Consider the following 24,000-nt stretch of genomic DNA (forward strand, 5'->3'; position numbering starts at 1 on the left):
CTTAACATTACTGTCTATGTCTGCAATCATAATAACAAACAGTAATGCAAGCTAGCACCGTAACCTTGTGGCCACACCAGATATTACCTTAGCTTCATCTGATTTCTCATCGTTTGCAATAACTATCTGTTTTCTGTTGTGTAAAAATTCTTTTAACCATCTTCCTACTTTGCCCACTATATTATGTTTTCTAATTTTTTTCGCTAATATATTACTATCTACCTTGTCAAAAGCTTTTGCAAAGTCTAGATAAACCACATCTGTTTCTCTTCCGTTTTTCATATTTTTGTATATGTTCTCACGGTGGAGTAACAGTTGGGTTTGTGTACTTTTTCTGGGTACAAAACCCATGTTGTCGTATATAAAACAAATTATTTTTTATTAAATGTTTCATAATACTTTTCTTCATTACCCTTTCATACACTTTCATAATATGTGATGTTAGACTCACAGGCCTATAATTACTTGCCTCTAGTCTTGATCCACTTTTGAAAGTAGGGGTAATATATGCTAATTTGTGCTCATCATAAATCTTGCCTCTACACTTTGCCTTAATAATATTGCGATAGAATAAACAACTTTCTTGAACAAAATAGCTGGGACACCATCAGGCCCAGCTGCTACTTCATTTTCTATTTCATTATTAGCCTGCACAATATCGGCTTCATTATTATCTATTTCTGATAAATATTCACTATTTTCATCCCTTATTTCTGTATCATTATCTTCATTATCAATTCTAGGGGTAAATTCTCTCATATATCTTTCTGCCAATATGTTGCCTATTTCCTTTTTTTCATTCGTTAATCTCCCTTCAATTCTCAGAGGGCCTATTGCTATTCTTCTTTTATTCATCTTTTTCGCATATGAGTAATAGTTTGGGTTTTGCTTGATATTTATTAGGGTTTTTTCTTCCAAGTCGCGTTTTTCATTTTCTTTTGATTGTATAATCGTTTGTTCTGTATTTTCTATCTTACTTTTTAGTTCCTTCACTCTCCATGCATTCTTTTCTTTTGCAAGACCTTTTTTCCACTTTCTGATTTTTTGGAACAAGGTCCTTCTGTCTCTTGGCATGCATGACTGATGTTTACTTTTCTTCTTCGGTATATATTTATCCACTATTTTCTCTAATATTTTATATAATATCTCCGTATTTACCTGTATATCATCACTTACGAAAATGTTATCCCAATCTTTGTTTAATTCTTCATTTATTTCTGACCATTTTATATTTTTACTGTAGAAGTTGTATTTTCCATATCCTTCCCACTTTTTCATTTCTTGCTTATCTCTGTTTTCACTTGCTTTGGAATGGACTGTTAATTCTATGACATTATGGTCTGAAATACTCGCATTATAAACCATTATTTCTTTAACATAATTCACCTCATTCACAAATACTAGGTCTAAAGTATTTCCCTTTCTTGTCGGCAGGTGATTTATTTGTTGAATGTTGTATTCTAGTAGCATATCTAATAGCTTTTCGAATTGCCTCTTATCTTCTGCACTACTATTACTCTCTTTTTTATGTGTATAAATACAACCACAATCTCCTATTCGTTCTTTCCAATCTACGAATGGGAAGTTAAAGTCTCCAGATAGGAGAATAGTCCAGTCCTTGTGATTTCTACATATATCATCCAGTTTTTCTATTATTGTGTCAAACTCTTTAGTATTAGGGGGTCTGTATATTACTATGTTCATTAATTTTTCAGATTCAAATGCTACTGCTATTAGTTCACATTCTGAGTTACTATATTTCTCATATATTTTTCTTTGTTTTATGGCTTTCCTATATATTGCGGTTCCCCCTTGATTCCTATTTTTTCTATCTGATATATAAGTTTTGGAACCCTTTAATTTTTTATTTGATCATCATTCCCAGTCTCTTGGGAATACCAGGTTTTCACTTATATTCATTATATCTATTTTCTTTTTAATTTGGGTTAGTTCTTCTAAGAACTCTATTTTTCTTTTTGAGTTACTCGTAACTAAACCATGCGCATTCATCACCATGATGGTTTGCGTGTTATCTCCTTCATTTAATATGGGTAATAATAAGGATTTCCCATGTCTCTTTCCTGTTCTGGTATGTTGTTGTTTTCTTGATTTCCACAAATTCTGACATTAAAAATCCAACTTTTCCAATATATTTGATCTTCCTTCAACATAATTATTCATTTTGTGTATGAATCTTCAATTTTCTCCGTATCTGCACCATCCCCTAGCATGGAGAGAGGGAGAGAGAAGCAGTATGGCTATGTGTAAAAGATGACATTTAGAAATGATAAGCAAAGCGAGCAGGTCTACAGACGAGGTCTGTCTGGTCCCGTAAAGCCCAGGTGACTGACTGGTATGTTCTTCTTGTGGTCTTCGCTGGAAATATCTGGAATAGGATCCGTCTGGAAACAGGACAATGGACAGGATATTGAATCCACGAGGGATGTTCGTCCGGAGAGACCTGGAATGGGAACTCGTTGACAGAATACAATTCCTCGAGAAAAATGGGAGCGTCACCCTTCGATATTTCTGAGGCTTCCTTTTTCGATAAATTTATAAAACGAGGTTTAAAGATAACTCTCTCTCTCTCTCTCTCTCTCTCTCTCTCTCTCTCTCTCTCTCTCTCTCTCTCCTCCAGTGTAAAGAAAAATGGAATGCACTATTTTTCTTACGATACTCGTGAACTCTATGTAAACACACATCTAAATGCAATTCGAAATGACTCCTTACTTGCTATATTTGTATTTTTGAGAGAGAGAGAGAGAGAGAGAGAGAGAGAGAGAGAGAGAGAGAGAGAGAGAGAGAGAGAGAGAGAGGAGAATAACCCAGACTTGGAGTATTTCAATATTTAACCCATAGATAAACAAATTACAAAGTTGAAATATAATTGGCGCTCTTAGCGTATGCAGCTCACAGATAATTCTGATGTTGACGACTTTTTAACTTAATTTCAGAAGATGAGTTTCAGACATCAAAACTAAAAACAGATTCAAATGGTTTGGTCAGAACACAAGTGTCGTACTGAGTGTATCCTCAAATTTGCTATAACTTTCAACTTAATATTAAAAAACAAAATTTTTTATTACATTATTTTTTCAACTGCTCTAGAATGGAAACTTAAGATATATACCTTTCATTTTAAAGGATACAAACTTAGACGAACAGTAAATTTGCGCGAGTGTCTGTGGTCTAAATCACTAAGTGCTTTCTGAAGTCCAAAATACTCCCATCTTCCTTTCACCTTTTGTTTCCCTCCTAAAAATAATAGGATTAGCCCTTGATTAAACCGAGGCTCTTTATTAATTTCCAAATGTATGCAGCCCTACCTACGACAGTTTATAAAAACTGATCCACCTCCACTGTGAGTTAAGGTAACTAATGAGGGGAATCCCCACTGAGATGTGGAGACTGATAGCTCATGTTTTCCTTTGAAGTCTGCATTAAGGCTCTCGTATATCATACCCCTAATCTTCATTTGTTTCTTACGTGAGGAAGAGCGTCTATCTTCTCTTTTTCTTCTTCTTCTTCTTCCATGAAGAATAACTCCCGTCACGGAAAGAAATATCGTTATAAGGAAATTCAGGAGATACTAAGAACTCTTGCTGATGCTATCTGCGTTTTATAATGATGTCACGGGATTCGATAAAAGTATTAATGCGAAAATATGGCCATTACTTTATCATCATTATTTTGTGATGATCATTCTTTTCCAAGTGGGTCTTGGCAATACGTCATCAGCAGCTTGCATGCAAAGGGTTCAGGGAACGCAAAGCCAATATGCTACAAAAAATATTGAATTGCATCTTATATTTCATTAGGTAATATAGAATAAATTAGAGAACAAATGAATATAATTAAGTAACAAGTGTTCCAGTGTAAAATCGAGCACACACACACACATACACACACACACACAGAAACGAAGTTTCCACAAACCTCCTTTTATAAATATATCGAAAAAGAAGCCTCAGAAATATCGAAAGGCGAAGCTCCCATTTTTCTCGAGGAATTGGATTCTGTCGCCGAGTTCCCATTCCAGGTCTTTCCGGACGAACGTCCCTTGCGGATTCAATATCCTGTTCATTGTCCTGCTTCCAGACGGATCCTATTCCAGATACTTTCAGCGAAGGCCACAAGAACACGCCAGTCAGTCACCTGGGCTTTATGAGACCAAACCTCTCTCTCTCTCTCTCTTTATATATATATATATATATATATATATATATATATATAATATATATATATATATATTATATATATTCCAGATACTTTCAGCGAAGGCCACAAGAACACACCAGTCAGTCACCTGGGCTTTATGAGACCAAACCTCTCTCTCCCCCTCTCTCTCTCTCTCTTTATATATATATATATATATATATATATATATATATATATATATATATATATATATATATATATATATATATATATATATATATATATATATATATATATATATAATATATATCACCTTACCGTGATTCATATGTACACATTAAGCAAATGTCCTTTAATATCTAATTCGCCCTACTCGGAATGAATATATTTTCATATATGTTAACCGAAGGGGAATTTTTTAGTCGATATTTTTTTTCCCATAGGAGTAGAAAGTGATGTGTTTCTTTATCGGCACATATCAAAGGAGACGCATTCGTTTTTGTTTAATACATACGTGTGTATTTGAATGGTTTTCATATATGCGAAATTGTTGCTTGAATTGCATTCTTTGCTTGGAGACAGAGAGCGCCCACTCGTTCTTACGCTGTCAGTGTAATTTTTGCTGAACCGACCCAGAGGGGTATTGCAAGGGGAAGGGGAATAGTGGTCTGGCTCGTGGGGCATTGCTTGACCGGGAGGGTAAAGCTCTCTTTTTTTTTTTTTAGTGGTGGGCAAACTTCTGTTTTTTTTTCTTTGTGTCAGGGCATCGGGGACGAGTTTCCCCTTTGCCCTTTGGATAAGGGATTTCCAATGCCAAAGGACATCAGCCGATAATGATTGGTTGATGATGTGAGATGCCCGTAGGATTTTTTTAGAAAGATATTTTCTCTCTCTTGAGTGAAGATAAAAGGAAATGAAATGCATATGGATGTGGTGTAAGTTTTCCTTATGCTTTGGAAGGCATAATTATAATAGGGATACAATGATTAACTTTTTTTAATGGAGATTTGAATGGTGTTGGAGATTTCTTTAAATGGTGCTGAGTGATGGTGATCGCCGAGTGGTGCTGAATGGTGATGCCGGTGGTGCTGACTGATGATGATTGCTGACTGATGTTGTCAGGTGGTGTCGCCATTGGTGGTGGATGGGTGCCTCGTGTTGTATTTGGTGTATACTGGGGAAATGGTGTTGATTTTGGAGTGTGGCAATATAGATAAATATTGGGGGAATGGCAATATTAACCCTCTTACGCCGGGGCCCTAAAAATCAAAACGTCTCCCGTATGCCGGGCCTGGTTTGGAGTGAGCGCGGAAGTGGAAAAAATAATTTTTTCAAAAATTTACAGCGCGCGTACTTTTTAAGATTAAGAGTTAATTTTTGGCTCCTTTTTTTGTCATTGCCTGAAGTTTAGAATGCAATCATCAGAAATGAAAAATAATATCATTATCATATATAAATAATGCGATATATGGTAGCGAAAAAAAAAAAAAATTCATACATAATTGTATTCAAATCGCGCTGTGCGCCAAACGGTTAGAGGTAACAAGTTACTTTTTTTTTCGTTGTAATGTGCACTAAATTGCGATCATTTTGATATATAACACATTGTAAAACGATAAAAACAGCAACACGAGAAAATATTATCACAAAATGATGCATGAATTCGTAGCGCGCGGATGTAAAAAAATAATTTTTAAAAAATTCACCATAAATCGAAATATTGTTATAGAGACTTGCAATTTGTTTCGAAATGAAGGAAAATGATTGAATATTACGATACTGTAAGAGTTTTAGCTTACAAATGCAGTTTTTTACCATTTCGAACGAGTTAAAGTTGACCGAATGTCGAATTTTTGTTAAAAGTTTTTTTTTATATGCAAATATAAAAAATATGAGAAATGCTACAACCTTCCAATAATTTTTGTTATATTGTGCATGTTTTTGCGCCACATTTCATATATAAAACTTTAAAAAAAGCGTAAGGTAATGATGAAAAGGCTCAAATATTAGGAGAATGTGACCTACGCGTTTCCGAGATTTTCGGCCGAGAATCGGCGCGCGGACGGAATAAAAATATTTTTTTCAAATATTCACCATAAATCGAGATATTGTTCTAGAGACTTGCAATATGTTTTAAAATGAAGATAAATGATTGAATATTACTAGACTGTAAGATTTATATGTTATAAATGCGTTTTTTTACCTTTTCGGTTGAGTCAAAGTTGACCGATCGTAGTTTTTTTCGTACTTATCGTACTTTATATGCAAATATAAAAAAAATGAGAAATGCTACAACCTTCCAAATAATTTTTGTTATATTGTGCATGTTTTTGCGCAAACATTTTCATATATAAAACCTTTAAAAAAAAGCGTAATATGAAAAGGCACAAATATTAGGAGAATGTGACCTACGCGTTTCCGAGATTTTCGGCCGAGAATCGTCGCGCGGAGGGGAAAAAATTATTTTTTTCAAATATTCACCATAAATCGAGATATTGTTCTAGAGACTTGCAATATGTTTTAAAATGAAGATAAATGATTGAATATTACTAGACTGTAAGATTTATATGTTATAAATGCGTTTTTTTACCTTTTCGGTTGAGTCAAAGTTGACCGATCGTAGTTTTTTTCGTACTTATCGTACTTTATATGCAAATATAAAAAAAATGAGAAATGCTACAACCTTCCAATAATTTTTGTTATATTGTGCATGTTTTTGCGCACATTTTCATATATAAAACTTTAAAAAAAGCGTAATATGAAAAGGCACAAATATTAGGAGAATGTGACCTACGCGTTTCCGAGATTTTCGGCCGAGAATCGGCGCGCGGACGGAATAAAAATATTTTTTTCAAATATTCACCATAAATCGAGATATTGTTCTAGAGACTGCAATATGTTTTAAAATGAAGATAAATGATTGAATATTACGAGACTGTAAATATTTTTTATTTTTATATAAATTGCGTTTTTTGACCTTTTCGGTTGAGTCAAAGTTGACCGATCGTAGTTTTTTTCGTACTTATCGTACTTTATATGCAAATATTTCAAAAATGATAAATGCTACAACCTTCCAATATTTTTTGTTATATTGTGCATGTTTTTGCGCACATTTCCATATATAAACCTTTAAAAAAAGCGTAATATGAAAAGGCACAAATATTAGGAGAATGTGACCTACGCGTTTCCGAGATTTTCGGCCGAAAATCGTCGCGCGGAGGGGAAAAAATTATTTTTTTCAAAAATTCACCATAAATCGAGATATTGTTCTAGAGACTTGCAATATGTTTTAAAATGAAGATAAATGATTGAATATTACTAGACTGTAAGATTTTTATGTTATAAATGCGTTTTTTTTACCTTTTCGGTTGAGTCAAAGTTGACCGATCGTAGTTTTTTTGCGGACTTATCGTACTTTATATGCAAATATTTCAAAAATGATAAATGCTACAACCTTCCAATATTTTTTGTTATATTGTGCATGTTTTTGCGCACATTTCCATATATAAACTTTAAAAAAAGCGTAATATGAAAAGGCACAAATATTAGGAGAATGTGACCTACGCGTTTCCGAGATTTTCGGCCGAAAATCGTCGCGCGGAGGGGAAAAAATTATTTTTTTCAAAAATTCACCATAAATCGAGATATTGTTCTAGGAGACTTGCAATAGTTTTAAAATGAAGATAAATGATTGAATATTACTAGACTGTAAGATTTTTATGTTATAAATGCGTTTTTTTACCTTTTCGGTTGAGTCAAAGTTGACCGATCGTAGTTTTTTTCGTACTTATCGTACTTTATATGCAAATATTTCAAAAATGATAAATGCTACAACCTTCCAATATTTTTTTTTATATTGTGCATGTTTTTGCGCACATTTCCATATATAAAACTATTAAATAAGCGTAATATGAAAAGGCACAAATATTAGGAGAATGTGACCTACGCGTTTCCGAGATTTTCGGCAGAGAATCGGCGCGCGGACGGAATAAAAATATTTTTTTCAAATATTCACCATAAATCGAGATATTGTTCTAGAGACTTGCAATATGTTTTAAAATGAAGATAAATGATTGAATATTACTAGACTGTAAGTAATTTGCTTACCCCCCAAAAAAAATATTTATAATATATATATATATATATATATATATATATATATATATATATATATATATATATATATATATATATATATATACGTATATATATATTTTTTTTATAGTAAAATATATATTACATTCTTCGATTCTGGTACCAATACATAAATAAAAGGAATGCAGGTGACCACTTTCGTTTCGCATACAATGAAATGTCTTATTATTATTTTATCATGCACACATTCAGATATATAAAAAATTGTAATAAATATAAAACTAAATATAAAATAAATGCAGAATACTCACTCGTAATCCTGACTCTTCGTTCTATTCTTCTTTTCTCCCTCCTCCATTGAAGAGTCTTGCATTTTTTTCCTCTCGACATGACGAGGTACAGGTGGAGGAGGGAGACGCGCGCCCTTACGGCCGCTGGGATAGGGCGCGGTTCCGTGCGCCCTCCCTTGACCGCCGCTGAGTCGCACTCCAATACAAGGCCACACTGTGGTATTTGCGGTCACACTCCCCGAACCTGCATAGAGCTATCTTGCAGGTGCGACAGAAGAACCGGGTGTCTCTCCTTCTGCCATTCAATATGGCACACCCGGCACCGTTTCTGCCTGCGCCCTTCTAGGAGATCCAGTGTGTGATCCCCTGGCATTAGCCGACACGGAGGGTCCACTACCCGACGAGAAGGGGCGCGGGTGGGGGCGTCAGCAGGGGCGGCGGCAGCAGGGGCGTCAGCAGCAGGGGCGGCGGCAGCAGGGGCGGCGGCAAGCAGGGGCGGCTGGCAGCAGGGGCGTCAGCAGCAGGGGCGTCGGCAGAAGGATGACCGAAGTTGGCACCCCGAAGGTCTGCCCTTTCCTCTATGGGTAGATCTACAGCTCGGGGCAGGGGGCAGACATGGAAGGCCACTCATTGGGATCAAAGTTGATGAGGGCTTCCCCGGCTGCCTCAAGGAACTGTAAGTGGCTCATCCTCCGTAGATCGGGACCGTAGTACCCACAGTAGAGTACGTAGGCATTTTGGAGGGCCAACTGAAGGATGTATTTGAGGAGCTTCTGTGTCCACCTTCTGGTTCTCCTGGCGAAGGGATAATATTGGATGAGTTTGATCAAAGAGATCAACTCCTCCCATGTGCCTATTGTAGTGCCCAATGACGGTAGGGCGCTCAACACGAAACTGCTCATACACAACTCGGCCCTGTCGACGCGTCTTCTTTCCGCTGCACGATCTCCTCTTGGACAGGTTCATGGCTCGTCGTAATCATGGGGACGAGTCGGACACCCTTCCAACGATGACGAAGACAGCTCCCTTCCGCCGCCACTGTGTCTCTCCTCTTGCCAGATGTTGCTGATGGCTAGCGTACCTCTTGAGGGAATTCGGGGCCCCACGCACCAACCGAAGGGTACCACTGACGTGAACACCTGCATCATACAGTTCCTGGGCCAGGGATACCGAGTTATAATAATTATCCATAAACAGGTGGTATCCCTGGTTATGGAAACGATCCACAAGCTCGAAAACAGTGTCACGCATCGTGGAGAAGACCCCGGAATACACCGAAAAGTGTTGGCCTCGGTAATAAAAAAAAATTTCACGCCATATTTCTTCGGCTTCTTGGGGTTATACACTTTGATGCTTAGACGTCCTTTGTAAGGCATCATCCCCTCATCTAAAGAAAGGTTCTTTCCAGGAATCACGAGAGTTTTACAGCGTTCACGAATATATTCCAACACTGGCGCACTAAAATGAGGCGATCAGAGTTATTCCGGGGTATGGCCCTTCGGTTGAAGGCGTTAAAATATCTGTCCAACGCCAGGAAAGTATCACGGGGCATAATGCCGGGCACATAGGGCGTACATAAAAGAAAATTACGCCTCCAATACATCCTGACGTCGGCAGCAGGAATCAATCCAAAAAAAACGTGGAGCCCCAAAAAATGCGCCATGTCAGAGAGGTCGCAGCCTCGCCAGTGATAAGATAATGTCGTGCGTAGTTCATCACGGCAATACCTGGCGTAGTCCACCGTCTCTGCTACCAGGTACTCCAGCAATTCCCGCGTAAGGAAAAGCTGAACAAAACCCAGAGCAGTCAGGGGAACAGGTACGGTGAGGCCAGGATTTGCCGTAAATGGATGCATGGTAGGTGGTGTGGGGTCCTCTGTCCACCCATCGTCGCTCTCGGACGACCCTAGGCTAGCACGACTATCCGACCTTCTACGTGCCCCTGCGCAGCTTGCGCGCTTGCGCGCGGGGCACGAGCGCGGGCACGAGCGCGGTCACGATTTCCCACACGAACCCCCCTCACTGGCCCATCTCCCTCACTCAAGCCTTCGCTTTCTGTATCCCCATCATCATCACCAACAAAACTTGATCCTAAATCATCGTCCTCCCCTCCTCAGATTCCCCTCATAAGCACTATAACTACTAAATTCTAGTTCACTTTCGGGAGTGACCCTCGAACGGACATTGGGGGCAAATAATCCTCGTCATCACTATGATCGGGAGTAATTGTCCTCGTCACTGGATGACCAACCGCCATCAAAATGAGGACTTGCCAAATGCTCTCGATCGAGCTCCGATAAATAATCGTCAATGTCTCTTTGTTTGAGCCCTCCCAAATTCCTACGAATGCCTAAGGATGGCACGATGTTTCCTTGGGTTACTAACGGCAAATGAGACACATTTGAAGCACTTTCATCGACACGTGGTCGCACAGAACGGCGTTGAGGACCGAGGTCAGGTTGGGTGCTGGGTCCTTCGCCAGCATCCAAGTCCAAAACTCTTCTAACACGATCCCTTCCGACGGGTAAAACGCGCCTTTCGCGTGTCATACGACGGTCAGACATCTCTATGAACGTTCTGTACCAACACAAATGTTCAAAGTCTCGCACAAGCTCAGTCAAACACGATTGCGGCAAAAGATCGCTGACGGATGATGCTACGATGATGCTGGCTGGAGCGAGAAGGAAGGATTCCGCGCATGCGCACTTGGGTCACGCTTCAAAACAAAACAAGGCCTTGATCCGTGATCTCCCAGCATCCCCCAAGGCGCGTGATTCAAAAGTTTTCGGCTGGTAGGCCTATAAGTATTTTTCCGCGAATTTTAAAAAAAACTTTTTTGAGTCGACGTATGGTACGTCCAATCGGCATACGGGAGACATTTTGACTCGACGTTTAATACGTCCAATCGGCGTAAGAGGGTTAATACCCTTACTTGAGATACCTAATGGGAGATGTACTTAAGTAGAATTATCATTATTTGAGATATTTCATGGGAGATTATTTTATAATTATTGCAGATAATTATGTTCTAGGAGAATTGTTACAATGAATTAGGGGAGAAGTTTTGTGGTTAATTATTTATTGAGTTTCTATGACTTTGGAGAATGTGTCAGTGGTTCATGGGTGATGAATCTGGCTTAATTTTTGGTGAATTGTGCTGAATTTTGCTGAAGTTTTGGTGAATTTTGTGCTGAATTTTTGGTGGATGGGCAAGCATTAACATTGGTGATGTTTTTATACTAATACTGGTGATTTTTTTTTTTTATATACTAACATGGGTGCTGTAATGCTATCAAGGGTGGTGTTTTTTTTTTTTTGTAGATATGGGAGGAACTAGCGACACATTTTTTTTTCTTTTTTTATGAGTTCAGCAGATAATTGCTTGACATCTACGTGAGTTACGGGGATAGTTAACAGTGCCGTTGATTTTTCTTTTTCCCTTTTTGGAAGTTAGCCATTGCTGACACAAGTTTTTTTTTATCATGGGTGAGTTTCTCTCCAGTTTGTGTTAATTTTTTTTTAATATCTCAGTTCGTGACTTAGTGTCATTGTGTGGGAATGTGTTTATAATTTCAGCTGTTTGTTGCTGCAGAGAGATTTATAGGAGAATTTTTGCATTTTTTTTATTGCATGCGAAATGGCACTACATTTTTTTTCTGGATATTTGTGTTCCAGAAGTTGTGGGTTTCTTGCACAATACCTTTGTTGTATTTGTGACAACTTCGCCAGAGATAGGAAACTTGGCTAAGTATCTAGTGGCTTATGCCGTAGTGCATATGGAGAAGTCTTTGCTTAGACACTTTATATTTGGAGTTTTGTTATAATGAGTTGTGGCACATTGGTAATTTTTTTCTGGAATTTCCTGTGCAATTTTATTTGCCGAGTTTTTGCCTTTTCTCAGCAGTTATGCTAAACAAAGAGTTTAGTTTTGACTATAACATTGAGTTATTTTCTTGGAGAATTGGAGATATAATATGTATAAAAGATGACATTTAGAAATGATAAGCAAAGCGAGCATGTCTAGAGACGAGGTCTGTCTGGGTTCCCGTAAAGCCCAGGTGACTGACTAGTGTGTTCTTGTGGTCTTCGCTGGAAATATCTGGAATAGGATCCGTCTGGAAACAGGACAATGAACAGGATATTGAATCCACGATGGATGTGCGTCCGGAGAGACCTGGAATGGGAACTCGTTGACAGAATACAATTCCTCGAGAAAAATGGGAGCGTCACCTTCGATATTTCTGTGGCTTCCTTTTTCGATAAATTTATAAAACGAGGTTTAAAGATAACTCTCTCTCTCTCTTCTCTCTCCTCTCTCTCTCTCTCTCTCTCTCTCTACAGTGTAAAGAAAAATAGAGTGCACTATATTTCTTAATATACTCGTCAACTCTATGTAAACACATATCTAAATGCAATTCTAAATGACTCCTTACTTGCTATATTTGTATTTTTGAGAGAGAGAGAGAGAGAGAGAGAGAGAGAGAGAGAGAGAGAGAGAGAGAGAGAGAGAGAGAGAGAGAGAGAAATGACCAGATTTGGAGTATTTCAATATTTAACCCATAGATCAAACAAATTAATAATTAAAATATAGTTGGCTCTTGTAGCATTTGCAGCTCACAGATAATTCTGATGTTGACGACTTTTTAACTTAATTTCAGAAGATGAGTTTTCAAATATCAAAACTAAAAACAGATTCAAATGTTTTGGTCAAAACACAAGCGTCGTGCTGACTGTATCCTCAAATTTGCTATAACTTTCAACTTAATATTAAAAAACAAAATTTTTTATTACATTGTTTTGTCGACTCTGCTCTAGAATGGAAACTTAAGATATATACCTTTCATTTTAAAGGATACAAACTTAGACGAACAGTAAATTTGCGCGAGTGTCTGTGGTCTAAATCACTAAGTGCTTTCTGAAGTCCAAAATACTCCTATCTTCCTTTTACCTTTTGTTTCCCTCCTAAAAATAATAGGATTAGCCCATGATTAAATCGAGGCTCTTTATTAATTTTCAAATGCATGCAGCCCTACCTGCGACAGTTTATAAAAACTGATCCACCTCCACTGTGAGTTAAGGAATCCCCACTGAGATGTGGAGACTGATAGCTCATGTTTTCCTTTGAAGTCTGCATTAAGGCTCTCGTATATCATACCCCTAATCTTCATTTGTTTCTTACGTGAGGAAGAGCGTCTATCTTCTTCTTTTTCTTCTTCTTCTTCTTCCATGAAGAATTAACTCCCGTCACGGAAAGAAATATCGTTATTAAGGAAATTCAGGAGATACTAAGAACTCTTGCTGATGCTATCTGCGTTTTATAATGATGTCACGGGATTCGATAAAAGTATTAATGCGAAAATATGGCCATTACTTTATCATCATTATTTTGTGATGATCATTCTTTTCCAAGTGGGTCTTGGCAATACGTCATCAGCAGCTTGCATGCAAAGGGTTCAGGGAACGCAAAGCCAATATGCTACAAAAAATATTGAATTGCATCTTATATTTCATTAGGTAATATAGAATAAATTAGAGAACAAATGAATATAATTAAGTAACGGGTGTTCCAGTGTAAAATCGAGCACACACACACACACATACACAGACACACACACACACACACACACAGAAACGAAGTTTCCACAAACCTCATTTTATAAATATATCGAAAAAAGAAGCCTCAGAAATATCGAAAGGCGAAGGTCCCATTATTAGCGAGGAATTGGATTCTATCGCCGAGTTCCCATTCCAGGTCTCTCCGGAGTTCCCATTCCAGGTCTCTCCGGAGTTCCCATTCCAGGTCTCTCCGGACGAACGTTCCTCGCGGATTCAATATCCTGTTCATTGTCCTGCTTCCAGACGGATCCTATTCCAGATATTTCCAGCGAAGGCCACAAGAACACACCAGTCAGTCACCTGGGCTTTATGAGACCAGACGTCGTCTCTCTCTCTCTCTCTCTCTCTCTCTCTCTCTCTCTCTCTCTCTCTATATATATATATATATATATATATATATATATATATATATATATATATATATATATATATATATCGAGCTACAATGTCCTTTAATATCTAATTCGCTCTACCTCGGAATTAATATATATTTTCATATATGCTTAACCGAAGGGGAATTTTTTTTTTTTTTCTCGATAATAGATTTGCCTGGACCCGGGCGCGAACCTATGGATCCTTTCAAACCCAGGAACGTCAGTGAAGCTTTTCCTACTACACCACCTCTCGCGGTGGTGTAGTAGGAAAAGCTTCACTGACGTTCCTGGGTTTGAAAGGATCCATAGGTTCGCGCCCTGGTCCAGGCAAATCTATTATCGAGAAAAAAAAAAAAAAAAAAAAAAATTCCCCTCCGGTTAAGCATATATGAAAATATATTAATTCCGAGGTAGAGCGAATTAGATATTAAAGGACATTGTAGCTCGATATATGTATATGAATCACGGAAATATGATATGACTTATATATATATATATATATATATATATATATATATATATATATATATATATAATTTAATTGTCATATCACCTTACCGTGATTCATATATACACATTAAACAAATGTCCTTTAATATCTAATTCGCTCTACCTCGGAATCGATATATTTTCGTATATGTTAAACGAAGGAGAATTTTTTTAGTCGATGAGAAATTCGTCGGCACAAGGGCGCGAACCATGGAACCAAGAATTCAGGACGCACAGTGAAGCCGCGTGGTTGAGAACGCTTCACTGTGCTTCCAGAATTCGTGGTTCCATGGTTCGCGCCCTTGTGCCGACGAATTTCTCATCGGCTAAAAAATTCTCTTTCGGTTAACATATATGAAAATATGTTTATTCCGAGGTAGAGCTAATTAGATATAAGAGGACTTTGGTAGCTTTAATTCGTTCATATATATACATATGTATAGGAATATAACAAATATACTATATATACCAAAATATAATTTGATATGGAATTCACCGTATCATGGAAATAACAACTGGTAATTGGCGAAGCAATTGTCATTTACAATTCCCTTTGGTACAAGTTATTCCCGAAATATGGATAAGTGAATAATAAACGATATTTTTTACTTATTTTTCCTGAATATTAAAAAGGTCAAACGTTCAAACGTTCATAAGTGAAAACAATTTATATATAAATATAATATATATATATATATATATATACATATATATATATATATATATATATATATATATATATATATATATATATATATATATATATATATATATATATATATATATATATATATATATATATATATATATATATATATATATATATGCTTATGCGTGTCTGTTTACAATTATTCATTTTACTATAACTCTAATTATAATTCTAACATTAGACATAGATAGATGGGAATACGGATTCATATTATAGCAATTAGGATGAAAACTTCTCTCTTCTGGTTCATCAATCATTTTTTCGCTCTCATTTCTTATGTGAAAATATCTGGACACTTCATGTTAACAAACTAATTACAACTGAATAAATACTTGCTAATTTCCTCACTCGAACCGTAGTAAAAACGTTTGGATATAACGGTTTATAAGAAAACAACATTGATTTTTGTATAATAATTAATAATAATATAATAACTAATAATCAATAAATAATTTTTTTTAAAAAAAACAAAAAAATAATAATAATAATAATAATAATAATAATCATTATAATAATAATAAATATATATAATAATAAATAATAATATTAATTATTATTTATTATTATTATTATATTATTATTATTATTTATTATTATTACAGTTTTTATTGAAAATAATGGCTATTTCAGACGCGTTTTATTTTGTATAGAATTTTCTCTATTCTTCCTATAACTGACTTTTCGTCTATACTCAGGTTGGCTCTAAAAACACTAATTGGGGGATCATGTAAAAAACGTGGCATTTGACAAATATAAAATAAACGCAGCTTAAATAGCCATTATTTTTAATAAAACCTGTATTAATGAAGGTCCCGTTCCAGCATATTAATATTTTTTTTTTTTTTGCTCTATCACAGTCCTCCAGTTCGACCGGGTGGTATTTTTAATTTGGGGTTCCGGGTTGCATCCTGCCATCCTTAGGTTATTATTATTATTATTATTATTATTATTATTATTATTATTATTATTATTATTATTCATATCAAAGAAGCCCAAAGGGGCCACTGACTTGAAATTCAAGCTTCCAAAGAATATGACATTCATTTGGAAGAAGTAACAGAAGGTAATAAGGAATACAGGAAGAACAGATCTTATCAGAAAAGAAAAAAACAAATAAATGAATAGATAAATAAATGGATAGGTAAAAATGTAAGTAAATTAATAAAATACAAGGATTGTTTAAGGATAATAATACGTTTCCAGCACAGCTATAACGTGTGATTTTAGTTTAAACCTACGTAAAGTTTCTGCAATTTAAAAGAAAATGTTTTAGTGTTTTTTGGCCAACTTTTCGTGAGTCTTCATGACACATTAACATTCTCTTTTTCACAATATTCCTTCGTCCTTCTCAATTCTTTATCTCACTTTCGTGAATGTCAGGAATTAGTGGTTCTGGAAACAACATCCACTCTGGAAATATTGTTACTACCGTGAAACCTGATAAGCGTTGTTATAAAATTTGTATTATACTTGTAAATTCAAATATATTTGCTTTATAAACAAGCTTGTTACTTAAGTGATGAAGTCTGATATTAGATACGTATTTCTTGTAGGTAAACACCGAACGATATCTCATAATAAGTAAAATCACGTTTCTGATTCATTCGGACATTAACGATTTTTTGTGGCATTTTCATCTTAATATTTTATATATGTGGCAATCCCTAGCAGTAATTTTCCTTCTAAAATTAATAAGATGTTTATGAATCTCACTCTTGAATTAATCGTTATATTCCTATCATATTTGAGTCTTAAATGGGACTAAAAGTACTAAAATTTGGATATATATATATATATAGTATATTATATATATATATATACTATATATATATATATATACATATATATATGTATATGTATATACACACACACACTCAGACGTCTCCTTCCTAAGTTACCAGACAGCGCCATTTTCCTTATAGAAGTAATATGATGTTCATGAGTTTCACTCTTAAATTAACCATTATATTCCTATCATATTACAACGCACAAAATATTTATGTGGAATGATCAAGGTATTGAACGGTTATCGGAAGGGAAAACTGAGCCAAGCTTCAGGAAACGTTAATTCATCCCACAATTTATGTCAAAAATCGTGACCCCAGGATAAGAAGAATTGGCAAATGATTCCGGCCTCTTGGCGTTCTTATCTAATGTTGCAATAAACCTCTAAATGAGAGAGAGAGAGAGAGAGAGAGAGAGAGAGAGAGAGAGCCGAGGCTCAGGAAAACATTCCCGTTTATAAATGGGGTTCAGTGATTTCGGCTCCAATCCGTTTCATAAGATGGCGAGACTCCTGAAGCAATTCCAGTGAAAATATTTTGTTTTCTTCCGAACTCATTCGTCTAAAGCGCAAGGAAAGATTTAGGCGTCTGATTAGGTAGCGGCTGACCTCAGGTCAGGTCTTAAAGCTATTGTTATTTTCTTTGAAATATAAGAAGGTTCAAAGAAAACAAGGGTCATGGGGTCTGATCTGCAATGTGATCTAGATAGTAAATCTTTGTTCATTAGGTTTTCAAAGCGCCTCAGTGGCATGGTCGGTATGGTGCTGGCGTGCCACCTCGTTGGCCGCGAGTTCGATTCTCGGGCATTCCATTGAGGTATGAGGAGCTATGTGTATTTCTGGTGATAGAAGTTCACTCTCGACGTGGTTCGGAAGTCACGTAAAGCCGTTGGTCCCGTTGTTGAATAACCACTATGCAACGTAAAAACACCATAAAATAAACATTAGGATTTCAAAGTTAGGTAAGTAACGAGGAAAATAAAAGTAGACAATAAAACGTTATTCGAGAAAAATAATTCGGGTTAGAACTATCTGAACAAAGTAAATAACAGCTGTTTTCATTCCCATCTACTTCTGCATGGAATCTTTGAGGCATTTATCTCTATGAGAACTCATCCCACATTCACTCAGCTGCCACCACCCAGATAAGGGCATTTTTCCTTCTGGTTGTGTTTCCCCTCATCTCTGCAGCTTTCCCCTCTTTCAAGACTCTCGCCAGCCACTTCGTCCGTGATTAGACCCAACTCTCTTTGCTTCCCCTTTCTTCCAGTTGCGTCAGGGATGGGCTGGAAAGAGGAGAACGGTATTCCCATAAAAGAGGGAGAAAGTATAGAGGAAATAAAGGAATTACTACCAGGGTCTTCTGGTACCAGTGTCCTTTTTCGTCAGTTTGTCTTCAAGGCGAGGGAAAGACAATCACAGTTTTACGACTTGGTTTAATTGTGAGGGGAAATGGACTTTAAGTTAGTATGAATTACTCTCTCTCTCTCTCTCTCCACGACAATGCATTTAACCATCTTGTGAACATTTAAGAAGCTGCCCCTTCTAAAAAAAATAATTATGGTAAAAGATAATAAGAAACGAAAGAATGGCCAAGTATAACATGAATAATTTTAGCTATCTTCATTGCTTATGAACTTTCCTTTTACGGGATTATGTGGATAAGAAGACGCAGGCAACAGACTCTCGAAATCAGCCATTGCAGTTATCGTAGTTTTCTCCGAAATAAACAGGAAACGTTTCGCTCGCTGGATCACTTGTCTTGCGTTAAAGTTGTCGGACTCTAGCATACACCACAATGTGACATGATGCATCTTATCAAATTTCGCTGTAGTATTTCGTCTCCTTGCATTTTAATAAATTTTTATCTAGTTGTTCATTGTTAATTTATATTTTTCTATTTTCATTAAGTGGGGACCTTTTTCTTCCTGCATTTCCCTTTACCTCGTCATAAGGCGGCTATACACGTACGCGACTGGCACGCTAATTTCATAGCGACTGGCACGAACCAGTCAGTCTTTATCGTGCATGGGGGCTATTGATGCCAGGCCTGTCCCGTCGTCCTTTCAGCATGTTGAACTGATTGGCGCGTCCTGCTGCGGTGTTGGGAAGGACTAAGGCAAAGTTTCAACATGTACAATACCTGTACGAGTGAGTACTCAGACTCGATCGCCCTATTTCCTCGTGGGGGTCGGGGCAGTGCTGCTATTGTGAAAGGATGTTGCAGTCAGTCAAGTATTTACCTGACGATTTCATTCGTGATTTTTTGGACCTGTACTGAGCACTTCCATGCTTGTGGAAAATACGAAGTCCGGATTACTCCAATAAAGTAAAAAGACAAGCAGCTTATGAGCAATTACTGGAATTATGGAAAAACATAGATAAAGATGCAAACTTAGATTTTGTGAAAGCCAAAACTGCCAGCTATTCATGGTATCTTCTGACTAATAAAAATTAGTTTTACAATTAATTTGTAAAAGGATAAACGGGGCGGTAAAAACATTAACATTCTTAAACGAATGTAAATTTCACTAGTAAAACATTTGAGAGGAAATATGTCCATAGTGATCCATTTCACACCTTTTATCGATATTCAAATGCATTCATCTCCAGAGTCAACATAGATTCCTGTTATACGAAGTAAAGTATGTTTAAGAATGATACATTCCATATCACATTTAGAGGGAGAGAGAGAGAGAAAAAAAAAATTCTGAAACGCAGGTAAACCTTTGAGTAGGTTAAATAAAATGAAAAAGCTGAAAAGCATATTGTATATTCAGAGGTCCTCACAAATTATAAAAATGGATTCCGTTACCCGATTACTGTACCTGAAGCAGCAATCAAGATTAGGAACACCCCAGTCATCATCAGCCATTGTTAAATAATTTCTATAATCTTCCGGGTTATTTTCCTTTAATTCTTTCAATTAAGTCATATGGTAAAACCTCTCTTTATTAGCCATGGTTTCACCCATACTTTACGATTTTTCTTGCATATTTCATGCTCGTAGTCGTCTTGCAAGAGTGGTATTATCATTATTGCACTTATCTTCCTTTTACTTGGTGCCATGATTTAAAAACACTCACTATATCAGGACACGCGTCTCAGTGGCGTGGTTGGTATGGTGTTTGCGTCCCACCTCGGTGGTCGCGGGTTCGATTCTCGGCCATTCCATTGAGGAGTGAGAGATGTGTATTTCTGGTGATAGAAGTTCACTCTCGACGTGGTTCGGAAGTCACGTTGCTGAATAACCACTTGTTCCATGCAACGTAAAAACACAATACAAACAAACAAACATACTACATCAGGACACTACAAGACTGAAAGGAACACGGACACTGTTCCTTCTTAAAATATGCGTAGAGCAAGTCATCTGCCTGTATGTATGGGCAATACCCAAGCGGACTGGAGCGCGCGCTAATCCCGGCAGGACAAACCCGATTCCAGTCGCGTACATGTATGGCCAGCTTTACTCTTCCTAATGAACACCATATTCTTTGGGAGTTTAAATTTCAAGTCAATGGCTTCGTGGGCTTGTTCCATACGAATAGGTTTCATTTTCTGAATAATATAATAATAATAATAATAATAGTGTTTCAAATAAAGAAGGTAGTTCATAAGCATATACGCTCGTGGACATGACAGAAAACCTCTAATAACCTCATATTTATACGTCTTCTTTCGCGAGAAGTCTTATGTACTACATCAATTTAACAATCGCGTTCCTTCAGGCATCTAATTAATTCGTTTTGTATCTTTGAATTTAAATGTCTGGAAGCCTTGAAATACGAACTGATTCTTCAAAGAAGGACAAATCCTTGAGCCTTTAGAAATTATGATTTATCTCAGAGCTCTTGAGGCAGAAGTAAAGATTAAAAGATGAAGAGAAAGGGGAAGGGATGTTATAGTAACGTTTTTTTTTTTTTTTTATAGGTTCGTAACAGATCTCTTTGTTTTGAAATGCTAATGCGTGTACAAGATATTTATGCAGTATTGATAATAATAGCCAACGAACAGTATTTATGCTGAAAACAATTTTACGGATAAGTTCGAGTTAAAAAAAGAAAGACGGCAAAGAATTAGCAGGTAAAGTACGAAAAGCATATTATATCTTCGCCTTAATAACAGGATCTGATTTTACCCCTTTCACAATTTGGGGCATGTTGGAATTGTAGTTCACGATTGCTATGTTACCGATAATGTCAAATATTACGAGAATGTAAGCGAGGGTCAAGACATTTAAGTTGCTTTTTCCTTAAGCTCTTATAAGTCCTGAACTGGGAGTTGTTGAACACAGACTATACTGGGTGTTGTTGGACACAGGCTACACTGGGAGTTGTTGGACATAGGCCACACTAGGTGTTGTTGGACTAGGCTACACTGGGTGTTGTTGGACACAGGCTACACTGGATGTTGTTTGGCATAAGCTACACTGGGAGTTCTTTGACTTTCTTTGACTTAGGCTAGCCTACATTTGACTCTGTTAAGTTTAGTTGAAATGAATTCCTACTTATATTCCATCTGGGCCAAACCAGTCTTTCTTTACATTGCACCTGACCTTGTTGCTCACAACTCGTACCTAGAATGCAGAGTATATTCTACTGCAGTCGAAAGTCATCCAGAGACAGAAGTCAAATAAATACCTGTTGCAGTGAACTTATTGCTGCTGAGTGTATCTGCTCACTGTAATAAGTTCGTCCAATAAAGGACACAAGATGTATATCCATGGCACGTTACCTCTTTATGCCATATAAGTTTTACGGTCCAGCTCAAAAAACGATGGAACCACGAAAAAACCCTCGTGTTCAAGTGATGTACGGGAAGGAAGTGAGTGAGTAGCCATTCGCTAGCTTCAGACTACCAGGGTCGACGTCATCACGTTATGACGTCACATCGAACAGGCCTCCTTCTCTCTCGGAGGCCTCTCTTGAACCAAGGTACCCAGTGAGAGTCTGACCCCGGGCTGGACGACGACGACGACGAGCCTAAACAAAGCGTTGATTTAACACCCTAAAATCCGACTGCCCACTCGTGTGGTGTTAAAGGCTGGATCGTGACCATCACAAGGACCGGAAGCGCTTTCTCGAGTCTGACGTCAGAATCTCATTCCGGAGTGAAAAAAAAAAAAAAAAAAAAAAAAAAAAAAAAGCTCTTGCAGTCACTGTCTTTGAAATACAGAAGGGGGGGGAATTGAATTAAGGAGAGAGAGAGAGAAGAAGAGAGAGAGAGAGAGAGAGAGAGAGAGTGTTTCAAATTGCAACGTGAGGGAAAATGTCCCTTCTGATGAGATATTCCTTTTTGTCTCCTCAGCTCCTGAGTAAAACTCATTAGTTGTTCGCTCCAGACTTCTCTGATTTTTGTCAAGGAACGAAGCGGCAGATTTCTCTTCTTCGTTCAATTTTGACGCTGTATAATTAGTGTAGCGAAAAAAAAATGAAATCAAGGGAATGTAAATGCATTTGTTTTGGTTATAAAGAAGAAGCTTTGGAAAGTTGCCGGGAAGTATCTTCTCTCTAATGAGCCTGGAATGAATTTCGACTCACAAAATTCCAAAATTCCAACTTTCACGGGTGTTCCTAATAGTAGATTCACATCAACTGTGCATCTGATGTCTAGGCCAGTCCCTTACGATGCTCCCAATTGCCTGGTGATAAGCCAATCATAGGGCTGGAAACTCAGTCTCTCTCGAGAGAGTTCACAAGGGCAGGATGTATGTTCCACCTCTCCTGAGGGATACTCTTGAAAGACGTATCCCTCAGGAGAAGTGGAACATACATCCTGCCCATGTGAACTCTCTCGAGAGACTGAGAGTTTCCAGCCCTGTGACTGCCTTATCAACACCCAATCATGGGCGTCGTAAGGGACTGGCCTAGACATCGGATGCACGGTTGATGTGAATTTGCTATAGTTACAAGTACTGTCTTATTAATTTTTTTTATATCTATCCACTTCGTTTAAAACCTCCTACAACTCCTTCAGCTATTTTTAAGTCTAATTAACCTAAAATACCCTTTTAAACCATTTACTAATTCTTATAGTCTTGGCTATAAGCAAGATTTCTTTTTCAGTACCCGGCGGAAAATTGCCAAGTAAATTTAAAGAGGAAATAGAAAAAAAAAATCATTAGCCTAAATTCTGGTCATTCATCTTCAGCTGAATTCTGATCGAGTTTTCACTGTCTTCAATTTTTTTCTATCAACCATACTCAGACGTAAGGAAACGTTATAGAGAACAAATTGTTACTTGATTTTTCTCAGTTTTTGCCGCGTCACAGTTTCCTTACAACACTGACAAGCATAGCCTAATCCTTTGGAGAAAAGCAAAAGTGAGTGAATCTTGAATACTTGTCTAAGACTGATAATCGACAACATTAGTTCACATCTTTCGAAACAGTAGTACGCAAAATGCGAAACCAGAAAAATCGTATCATGAATAACAATGTGATTTCTTCCATGAATATATTTGCCTTCCACTAGTAAACGAAACC

Source organism: Macrobrachium nipponense, chromosome 4 (genome assembly GCF_015104395.2).
Source record: "Macrobrachium nipponense isolate FS-2020 chromosome 4, ASM1510439v2, whole genome shotgun sequence".
In the NCBI taxonomy this organism is placed as follows: Eukaryota; Metazoa; Arthropoda; class Malacostraca; order Decapoda; family Palaemonidae; genus Macrobrachium; species Macrobrachium nipponense.